This window comes from Sodiomyces alkalinus (genome assembly GCF_003711515.1).
Source record: "Sodiomyces alkalinus F11 unplaced genomic scaffold SODALscaffold_8, whole genome shotgun sequence".
In the NCBI taxonomy this organism is placed as follows: Eukaryota; Fungi; Ascomycota; class Sordariomycetes; order Glomerellales; family Plectosphaerellaceae; genus Sodiomyces; species Sodiomyces alkalinus.
In genome coordinates this window covers 1390391-1402833 of record NW_021167086.1, presented here as the reverse complement: position 1 = coordinate 1402833, position 12443 = coordinate 1390391, and positions in this window count along the sequence as shown.

Here is a 12443-nt window from a genome sequence, read left to right as displayed (position 1 = left end):
GGGGACGTTTATACTACCGTCTCTTTCTTACTTTTATAATACCGTTAGATATAGCCCTTCTTTTAGTAGTTCTAATACGTGATATTCGTGTAGCGGTTAGGTTTTTATTAAGTCCCCTTAGACTCGCTAACCTTATTAATTCCACCTATAGTAATATCGCTATTAGTGTCCTTAGCCGGTTTACGGGTAACGGGAATCGGTTAGTATAATTTACTAATACCCTTTTATCTCTACGCGATTATTTATACTTTATCGACCTACTCAGTATAAGTATTAGGGAGGTTAGCTATTACTAGGCTATTACGTAGCCTATTATTTAGGGCGTTATTAAGGAATAAGATTTTAATATAGTCTACCTAGTCGTGGCAACCTACTTATGCTAGGTTCCTTTTAAAAGTCGGGAGAAAGCGCGCGAATAGCTAATCGGGGTTTTACTTTATCGCTCTAAGGGCGTTAGTAGCGCGACCTTATTCGTTACGGTCCTTACACGTGCGGTTAAGGTAGGCTATAAATTCCTTTAGATAACATTCGCTATTTCTGCCTCTATTACCGAAAAAGATACTAATCACCTACTAAGGCTAGGTGTCTATGCACGCGTTAATTAAATACTATACCTTTTTATTACTACGAAATAGCGGGCTATCGAGTTTAAGTTTTAGTCGTATAGCCTAGGACTAGGCGGTGTATTCTATATACTTCCTACTAAACTTTACGGGAATAACGACCTACTATACCCGGTATAAGAGCGTGGGTGCTAATAGTAGCGGCGGCGGGATCGGTATAATAATCTCTACTTCTAAGGGCCTAGGTAAGGGCGAGGGCGTGATAACTAGGGTAGGCGTTAGGTGCGTGGTGGGTATAAGGTACGGGTTAAGCTAAGACCTCTTAAAGGCCGTTTATAACCTAGCGATTATATTATAAATAGGGGCGATATATATCCTTACCGCTTCTTATACGCGTTATAACACGCGTTCGTCGATCTTATTATACGAGGTCTCTACGACCTACCCTTAGCCCCTTAGTAGGCTCGGGGCGAAGTGGCTAGGACCTCCTTCTATATAAGCGTCGAAGCTTATAATCTTATAAGTTCGAATATATAACGGCTTATTAAAAGTTATTCACGTATTAAGGCCGAAAATATAGATGATTCGCCCTAAGGAAGGAAAGGAGGAAGGGAAAAGTCTGCACGGTGTGTAGATGGCTAAGTATATATAGGATCGCACAAGCCTCACTAGGGGGTCCGTGCTTCTTAGTCCCGGCCGCTGCCGGGGACTATTCCACGGGCTATAGCCCGTAATAGTTAGGGCTAGTTCTCTGATTTATCCTAACCTTAATAGCTATACTATTATACGACGATATATCGCAGAGCCCTATCGCTCCGTCCTAAATACCTAATCCTCTATCCCCTCTTCTTCTACTATCTAAGGCTATGTTAGTACTAATCCCCCCTAAACCTTTATTAGATCTAGGGCTAATTCTTTATAGGCAAAGGTTAACTACGCGGTCCTTAAGTAAAACGGCGAGTCGTGGGTAAAATACTGGATATTTATCTAAGAGGTAAAGTAACGGTTTATAATCGAGCCTAACGGCCTTCCTAATAACGCCTCGAAGATTTACTATATTATAGCTTCCTTACCGAACTACCTTAAGGAAAGATAGTAATCTTACCTCCGGCACGCCTACGATAATAACTCGTTACGGGTTACCTAAAGGGCCCTAAAAACCTAGTTAGACGAATAAGGTAATAATTACGATACGCGACTACTCGAGGTCGCCGTATAGATATAAACTAATAACTATTCGGATTAAAAGCCCGGCGAACCTATTTCGAAGTGTATTTAGCGGTAGGAAGCCCTAAGAGCAGAACTCCCCGGTCGCCTACTAGACTAGTAACGAATCTAGATAGTCCTTACTCGAGTCCTACCCTTTATCCGGGATTATATCTTATCCACGTATAGAACCCTGAAAACCTACCTAGAATATAATAAAGAATATAAGAGGGCCGAGTAACTAAAAATTAAGCCCCCGGTAAAAGGATAGTAGCCGTCCACCCCCCGTACTAACTATAGCTAAGGAACCATTCCTAGAATACCGGAGACTTTAAACCCCCCTAGAACCACCGAGAATAAGGGAGAATTATAGGATTAGGCCAGGCCCCCTTATACCCTAATTAAACTTATTATATACTTTAACTATAACTAGAAGGGTTATTATATTAGTATGTACCCCTCCCCTACTTATACTAATCTAAACGAACTACTTATTTCGCCAATACGCCCGATAATAGGTCGTGTTATAGGCGAGATAGCCTAAGAACTAACCCCGCCTTAAGCGGCGGCTATTATGATTATACCGGTTACGGCGCGCGTCTCCCTCCGATAAGGCAGGGAATAGGTGTAGACCCCGGCTCCCCTACATAGTAGCGCCGATATTAATATTTTAGATTAATCCCTTCTAGGTCCTAACTAGGTTCCCTCTAGACTAGCCCTCCTTATATCCTAGATTATAGAGGGATAAAAGAAATCCACCCTCCGTTCTATTACTCGACTTATCTTCGCGATTAATTAATAGAAATAAAGAAAAGTATAACGCGTTAAATTTCATATTATAAACCTAGACCCTAAGGGCTCCCGGATTATCCTAGGGCAACCTTAGCTAGTAGCTATTAATCCTATAATCGACTAATAAACTAATACCTAGAACTACCCCCTAGAACGCTCTAACCTTTATATTATCTCGAGCTAATAAGAATTACGGAAAGCTATAAGGGAGGCCGTGACGGTTTTAACCCTATCCTCCTCTATATTAGTCTAATACGTGGTTAGGGTATGCCTCGATATTAACCCCTATCCCCCTAATCTAGTAGCCCCCTTTAAGCCGCTCCCTAAACTATACTACGATTTCGCTAACGTATTCGATATCGATAATACCGGATAGCTCCCCGCCTATTAATAATAGGACTATATAATTAAAATCGAGGAATGGAAGACGCCCCCTTTTAGCCCTATCTACCTCATAGCCGTATAAGAGCTTAAGGTCCTCCGTTAGTATATCTAAGACGCTATCCGTAAGGGCTAGATCCGATTATCGTTTAGTCCTTACGGGGCCTGTATCTTATTTATCCCTAAGACGGGTATTAAGTTATACCTTTACGTGGACTATAGGGAATTAAATAAGGTGATTATTAAAGATTATACCCCCCTACCACTAATTTATAAGATCCTAGACCGTCTATCCTTAGCGTAGTACTATACTAAGCTAGACCTTAAGGACGCCTACTACCGGCTCCGGATTAGCGTTAGCGATAAATAGAAGACGGTATTCCGTATAGAATACGGCTACTTCGAATACCTTATAATACCCTTTAGCCTAAGTAATACCCTTATGAGTTTTTAACGGTATATTAACTAAGCCCTCGTCGGATATACTAATACGATCTAGAGTATATACCTAGACGATATTCTTATCTATAGTAATAGCTTAGAAGACTACCAGAAGTATATATATTAAGTCCTAGCTAGGCTCCGGGAGTAGTCTCTTTACGCTAACCCCGATAAATACGAATTTAAGACTTATAACGTGGAATTCCTTAGTTTTATCTATAGCCCCGATAGCGTATATATAGATCCTATACGGGTTAAGGCTATCCGGGATTAGGAAACGCTTAATAGGATTAAGAAAATCTAAATCTTCCTCGGTTTTACTAGGTTTTATAGGCGCTTTATTAAAACTCATTCTTAGGTGGCTACTCCCTTTACCGACCTCCTAAAAGGTGCTTAGTCCGGGCTCTTACGCCTTTCCCCGCGTGCGTATACCGTTTTCGAATAGTTAAAACTAGTATTCTAGGACACTCCGGTACTATCATATTTTAACCCTACGCTATCTATACGTGTCAAACCCGATACCTCTATATTCGCTATCGGCGTGGTGATAAGCTAGTAAGAAGATAGTTTATAAAGACCCGTTATATTTATATCCCGAAAGTTACGTAGCGCTAAGCTAAACTATAGTAGGCCCGACTCTAAGCTAATAGTAATAATTAAATCGGTTCGGATATAGCGATACTATATTATTTATAGTTAAAGTCCCGTTATAGTCCTAATAGACTACCTGAATTAGCATTACCTTCTTAATAAGCTAAAGCTTAAGGGGTAGTACGCGCGGTGGGTAGAAGAACTAGCCCCTTTTAATTTCGAGATTAAGTATAGGGCTAGTATATTAAACCCCCTTAATAGCCTCTCGCGGAAGCTATAGTATACCCCCTATAAATAGTCCTCAATCGCTAATTAGACTCACGCCGTAGAGTCGTTCTCTAAGAAGTTTATCCTCGCCGCGATTAGTATAGGAACCGTATAGGACCCTAATATACCTATAGTATTAACGAACCCTAATATACCTCTACCTAGAGTATTATAAGCTTAGATATACTTATAGCGCCGATTAACCTTACCCTAATAGATGAGGTCGTTAAGCCGTAAGCCGATAACCCCTATTGTAACTAGTAGCGGGAGATCCACGGCGATATAGCTATAAAGAGATACTAGTCTAGAGACATTAAGGGCGTTCTCCGTTTTAAGGGATAAGTATTTGTGCTAAACTATTCGGGGCTATAAGATAAAGTTCTATAAGCTTCCTACAATAGACCTATTACTAGTTATTACGGGGTCGCTTATACTATAAAGCGCGTGTCGGGCTTTTACTTTTAGGACTACCTCTCTTAAGACGTTAGAGAATTTATGCCTACCTATGTGGTATGCTAATAAATAAAACCGCGGTATTATAAGCCGTATAGCGAGCTAATAAGTCTTCCTATTCTAAATCATCTTTAACTCGCCCTCCCGAAAACTATAAGGATCTATAACGTCTTCCTTATCTCCTTACTAGAACTATAGAGGACCCGCGATAAAATGGTGCCCGAATTATAGGATATTAATATAGAACCGGACTCTAACGAATATAAGGTTAAAGTAATCTTAAACCACCGCTACTAAGAGAGATAGCGCTAATACCTTATTAAATAGGCCGGCTATAACGATAAGGAGAATATATAGAAGCCTAAACGTAATATACCGGATATACTTACTAACACTTACTTTAAGTAAAAACTTAATATAACGGGAGTATTATAGGACTATAATATAACTAGGGCACCGTATAATTAGGATATAACTGTTACGGCCAACAAAACAAGGCCCGAGGACAGGCCTACTACGGAACCCTAAGTCTTAGGTACAAACATGGCAAAGGAAGGATAAGCGGATTCAGAGGGTCACGTGCGAAGACATATAACCACTGGATCGAGGGACTTAATAGATAATTCCCATAATCCGGATAGATCATCCAGAATAACCTATAAAATCGGGAGGATCATAACAGGAGAATATCGATCCAGGGAACAGGAACGTATATATATACCAGAGTATCTTAGGTCTTGCTTCTACTAGAGAATAAGACATCGATCAATCTAAGTCTTCACCTGGACTACTATTCTACGCTTAAACCTACCTTATAAAGAAGACGCCTAGTCTTTACGACGTAACTACGACCAGACCACTACGAACGATAGTTACTACTCTTTAGTTAATATCCTCTTCTTATTTTAAACTAAAACCCCGATACTAGTCCCCTATTATCCGCTATACTATAGAAGGACTAGAAGCCGTTATAATATTTTAATCGATCCTATTCGGTAAGTAGACCTTAACACCTAATAAGCAGTACTCTCTCGACAAAAAGCAATATATCGAATAACGCTAATACCACGGGTAACGCTACTAGTAACGCTAGAATAACGGCCACCGCGGCCGCCGACCTAATATAAGCTATACGTAATCAGATTACGTAACTCTATCAAGAGAACTAGCAGCTCCGAGCTTAGATTAAAGCACCACGTCCTAGCATCCTAAGGTATAAGTACCCAGAGCCACCTAAGTATAATAGGACTCGGGGATAGCTATAAGGCTTCCTAACCTATCTCCGGGGGTATTTCATATTCTATAAGGACACCCTTAACACGGAGGAGGCGAAAGTTCTCTACGCTATAACACTCCTTATAGGAGACGCCTATAGATAGTTTAAGCCTATCCACAGGGACTATCTAAAGCACCTTAACGATCCTACCGAGAGGGAGGACAATACTACGGCTATCTTCGGCGATTTCGAGGTCTTCGCTTAGCGACTCGGCGGTATCTTCGGATAACCCGATAAGAAAAGAGTCGTTACCTAATAACTTAAAAAGCTTTAATAGACTAAGTCAGTAGCTAATTATACCGCTAAGTTCTAATAGATCGCCTCGAAACTTAACTATAATAATAAACCCCTTATAGACTAATACTATCGTGGACTTAAAAATAAAGTTAAGGATAAATAATATAAGCTTAACCGCCCGGACGACTTTAGCATGTTTATAGCTATAGCTATTTAGATTAATAAGCGATAATTTAAACGATAAATAAAGAAACGCTAGAGCTTGAATACTATAATACACGCTACTTACTATAGGAGGAACTAAGCTAATACTAGCAGGAAATAGCTATACCCACGCTAATTCGAGAGCACCTTATATAAATACTATAGTAGTCTAATAAAGCTCGATAATATTAACCGATAAAGTAATAGGCAGGGCAGGAAAGATATAAGTAAAGTTAAATACTATAATTACGATAAAACAGGCCACTTCGCGCGTAATTATTAATAGCCTAAAGAAAAGCGATTATAATAATAGGCTAATACGATCGGAAGAGAGAAACCCTAGAAGGAAATTAACGCTATTAGACACCTAGAAATTCATAAGGATAAAACACTATACGCTAACCTCTATTAGATAACCTACTACGATAACTATTATCTAGTATACTAATTAGAGAAGGATAGAGCTAAATACTACCCTAAAAGACCCTAGAAGATACTTGTTATAGTATTTAGTAACGAGTATAATAACGATTATAGCCTTATAATCCCCGACTAGGATAATAATAGACTAGCTTTATAAACTACCGTAGAAATCCTTTAAGAACACGGATAGATAAAAGAAGAAGCTAAAAGATAGAAGCAGATCTTAGAGATCCAGAAGAAATAGGAAGTCCACACGAATACTAGTAGTGGAGGCTTTAGCGCCCTCTAGGAAGTAGGACACACTCCCGAAAAGAAACGCTAACTTAAGAAAGAAGATTATACGTGTTACGTATAGAAGGAAATCGCTAAACTCGAAGAATAAGATTAGGAAACGGAGTCCGATAGAGTCCCGGATAATAACACGAACTTTAAGTATTAACTTATAAAAGTAGCTAACCTAATTAAGGAGGAAGCCATCTAGTTACGGATACTTAACTAACTCGCGGAAGAACCCTTTAGATAAACCCACTAAGTCCGTTTTACTAAACTAAGCTTTAATAATACTTACCGTAAAGCACCCACGGATACTAGCGAAAAATGGTAATAAACTATATATTAATAACCTTACTATACTTAGGAAGACTAAGATACCTTTACCGGCCTAATAATAAGCCTATAAGGACCGGGCGATTAACTACCCGAGTACTAAACGTATAAGAGAGGATAGATAATACACGCTAACTATCCAGGCTATAGCTTAATCTTTTAGGTAAATTATATCGAGGATATATACCCTACGTATAAGGAATATAAATAGGCTAATAACTTCTAGCTATAGAATAAAGAATAAACCCTAGAAGATAGAGTCTATTTAAAAAGATAATATAATAACTAGGTTATCACGGAGACTAGGGATAAAGGATATAAGAATCGCCTCTAACTACCTAGATATAACTACTACGAATACCGGTTAGAAGAATATAAAACCACTAGCTATATAGTACACGCTACCGAGAAAATCCGATAACTAGAATAAGACTAAGAAGCGTAGGAATCACGCTTTTAGGCCCTCGATAAACGCCTACGATAGATAAAATAGCTCTTAATCTAGTATAGGTTCTTAGATAAAGAAACACCCCTCGAATACTAAGCTAAATAGGTAAAAAACTAAGAGTATACTATAGTAAGGAGTACGCGAGAGGTATTTAATAGATATACTCTATAACACGTAGTAATATAGGGTATTACTATATTAGAATACGACTCGATAAATATAAGATAAATATACTATTAAATATAGGCGTAGCAGGAAACTTTATCTTACTAGTAGCCGTAAGAAAGTTCTTTATACCCTAGGTTAGAAAACACCTAGAAAACGAGTATAAAATTACTCCGTATACGGGAAAGAACTAGTCCTAAGAAGAAGTCATTATTAGCTAGGAGACTATACACCTTTAGGTTAAAATTCAGAATAAGACTAAAGTAATAAAGTTCGATATATACGATATAGGCTATAAGGACGTTATCCTTAGTAAGCTATAGTTTAATAAGTAGAATCCCGATATAGACTAGAAGCTTAGCTAGCTTTAGTGGAGATTAGAGAGTAAGTAGAAGATTATGAAGGAAACCTTACCCGATCCTAATATCCGTTAAAAATAGCAGAAAGACTTACCGATAAAGGAGCCTTAGGGAGACTTAAATAGCCGCTAAAAGTTAAGAACTAAGGCGAGAAAAGACTAAAAGACGTTAAGATAATAGTAACGGCACGATAACTAACACGTAATAAATATTATTAAAGGAATCTATCAGATTATCTAAGCAGAGAAAGGACTCGTAGAAAGCGATTATAATAGACTCGCTAAGGTATTACCAGAATACCGTAAATATAGAAAGCTATTTACCGAAGATCTAGAGACTAGATTACCGAAATATTAATACTACGATTACGAGATACCCCTTAAGGAAGGTATACACCCGAAATTCTTTTTAATCTACGGACTAAACTAAAAGGAATTAGATATCTTAGAAGAATATCTTACAGATATACTAGTAAAAGGCTATAGTCACCGGCAGGATACCCTATCCTATTTATACTAAAGAAAAACGGTAAACTACGACTATATATCGATTATTAATAACTTAATAATATAACTATTAAGAACCGCTACCTACTACCTCTTATCTTAGAGATATAAGATTAGCTAGTTAAAGTATAATAGTTTATAGTACTCGACTTAAAAGGAGCCTATAACTTAATTAGGATTAAGGAAAAAAAAGAGTAGAAAATAGTATTCCGAATAAAGCGAGGATATTTCGAGTACCTTATAATACCCTTTAGATTAATAAATACACCGGTATTATTCTAAACGCTTATTAACGATATCCTAAGGAGGTATCTAGACCACTTCGATATAGTATACCTAGACGATATGCTTATTTTCTCTAAAATACTCGAAGAATACCGATAATATATTTACACGATCCTATAACTCCTATAAAACGCCGACCTACTAGTTAAACCAGAGAAAGTGTAATTCTATATATAAGAAGTTAACTTTTTAGGGTATATAATACGATCTAACAAAATCTGTATAGATAAGGCGAAAATCCAATACGTCTTTAAGTAGCTATAGCAGTAGAACGTTTACGATATTTAGTCTTTCCTCGGACTTATTAGCTATTATTGACGGTTTATTAAGGACTATAGTAAGATTACTATCCCCTTAACTAAAATAACTAAAAAGGGCCTTAACTTTAACTAGAACGAAAGAATAGAAGAAGTATTCTAAGCCCTTAAAGGAAGGGTTACTAGCGAACCTATCTTAGTAATATTAAACCCCGATAAAGAATATAAACTCGAAATAGACGTATCCGACTAGGCTCTAGGAGTATAACTCGGGTAACACGACATAGAAGGAAGACTATATCCTATAGCCTTTATATCTAAAAAACTTAGTGGACTAGAACTTAACTATTAGATCCACGATAAAGAGCTAATAGCTATTATTAAAGCCTTTAAAGAATAAAGACCGTATCTATTAGGAATAAAATACCCGGTATAGGTCTACACGGATTATAAGAACCTCGTATAGTTTACTACTACTAAGGTTCTTAATAAACGATAAATCCGATAGGCAGAATTCCTATCCGAATTTAACTTCTATATTTAATCCATAAAAGGAAGCGAAAATAGTCGCGTAAACACACTTAGCCGACTAGGAATATCTAATAAATCACCTAAACTATAAGCTATACTCTAATAGGAAGGAGAAGCTCTTACTATTAAACATAGAGAAATAAATAGTATAGATCGAATAACCGACACCACGTTTAAAGAAGCACACGCCTCACCAATATATAGATATTAAGGAGTTTATAAGACCTACCGCCGATTACGATAATAATACGGCTATACAGGAACTAAAGAACGAGTCAGGGACTTTATTCGTAACTACGATATTTACCAGAAAGTAAAGAGCAGCTGATATAAACCTTACGGACTACTAAAGCCACTACTAGTAGTAAATAGACTATATAAGTCGATTACGATAGACTTCGTAACAGGATTTCCGATATCTAAAGATCCGGTAATAAGAATCGCCTATAATAGCGTATTTATAATCGTTAACCGATTCACGAAATACATTCTTTATATTCTATATATTAAAAACACTATAGCAGAGGAACTAGCTAGTATCTTCCTCGACAGCCTAATCCGGGATTATAGTATACTATATAAGATTATTATAGATAAGGATAAATTATTTACTAGTAACTTCTAGAAAGTAGTTATAAGCCAGCTAAGGGCCAAATATAAGTACTTAGCATTTCAGCCTATAACCGATAGATGAACCGAAATTATAAACCAAATTCTAGAATAATACCTATAATACTATATAGAATATAAGTAAAATAATTAGGTATAGTACCTACCGCTTATATAATTAGTATATAATAGCTCGTTAAATAAGTTAATAAAGAAAACACCGTTTAAAGCAAACTACGGATATAACCCGATAGTATTTAGGAAACCTTTAGAAGGACCAGATACGCTAAAAGTAATAAAAACAGTTAAAAGCATAAAAAAACTACACGAAGAACTACGAACCGACTTAGAGATAGTTAGAACACGAATAAGTAAGTACACGAATTAATCAAGGATTAAGGGACTAACTCTTTTAAGGGGGGACCGCGTCTACCTTATTCGCAAAAACATAAAAACATAACGACTAAGCGATAAATTAGATTTTAAAAAACTAGGACTATTCGAAATCTTAGAGAAAAAATCAGATACGAACTATATCCTATCACTACCTCCGATAATAAGGATATATAATAATTTCTATATTTCACTACTCGAACTAGCACTAAAAAATATAAAAATAATATAAGACACGATCGTGGTTGATACTAGCGACGTGTATAAAGTAGAACGAATCCTCGATTATTAAGAGACACTAGACGGCACCGAATATTTTATTAAGTGGAAAAACTGCGACTATAGCGATAATATATAGGAACCTAAGAATAACCTAATCAATTATAAATAACTCCTAGAGTAATACCGATAAAACACTATCAGGACCTAGAGCTAGACGCCGCGGTTTACGTAAAATTAATATCCGAAGAATCACCGGTACCCTATAACACACTAAACTCCGCTAGCACCGAAGGAGATAAGACTATATCCGAGTATATAGTATCCTAATTATCTATAAAACTATTAGGAAGGTGCTCGGAGGACGGAGAAGGAGGACGACTACTAAAAGGCCGCTCGCGCTCCCGGTCGGCCTCTTCCCTCTCCACGCGCTCTAGTTCCTCCACACTATTAATACCTCGGGAGACTACACTTATTATCTTCTCGAACCATAGTTTCTTCTGTTTCCTTAAACGTTAAACCTTAGCCATCGATTACGTAAGCTCGTCTTCGGCGGCTTCGAGTTCCGCCTCTACCTTTAAGTGGTTATCCCTGATCTTACGTAGTTATAAAGGGGTTAGCCCCTTAGCGTCGTAACGGAACTAATTATGTTTAATATAGCTAAGATAGCGGGAGGAGTCGGATAAGGTCGCGCACGATAACTTCTTTTCGGAATAGAAGGAATAAGGACGATCCATAACAGAAGGGTTCTAGAGAAGGAGTTATAAAAGAATATTACGCCTCTCGGTTTTATGGTAACGCGAAGAAGATTTATTAACGCGACCTAATATAGTGGAAGGACGGTTAGTAAGGAGGGAAGCAAGAAATGGACTAAGGAGCGGGAGGCACGTATTTATAGATACTAGGATAGTAACCTAGAGGAGGGGAGGTAATATTACGGCTAATAAAATAAGGCCCGAGGACAGGCCTACTACGGAACCCTAAGCCTTAGGTACGAATATAGCAAAAGAAGGATAAGCGGATTCAGAGGGTCACGTGCGAAGATATATGACCACTGGATCGAGGGACTTAATAGATAATCCCTATAATCCGGATAGATTATCCAGAATAACCTATAATCCCGGGAGAATTATAATAGGAGAATATCGATCCAGGGAATAGGAACGTATATATATACCAGAGTATCTTAGGTCTTACTTCTACTAGAGAACAAGATATCGATTAATCTAAG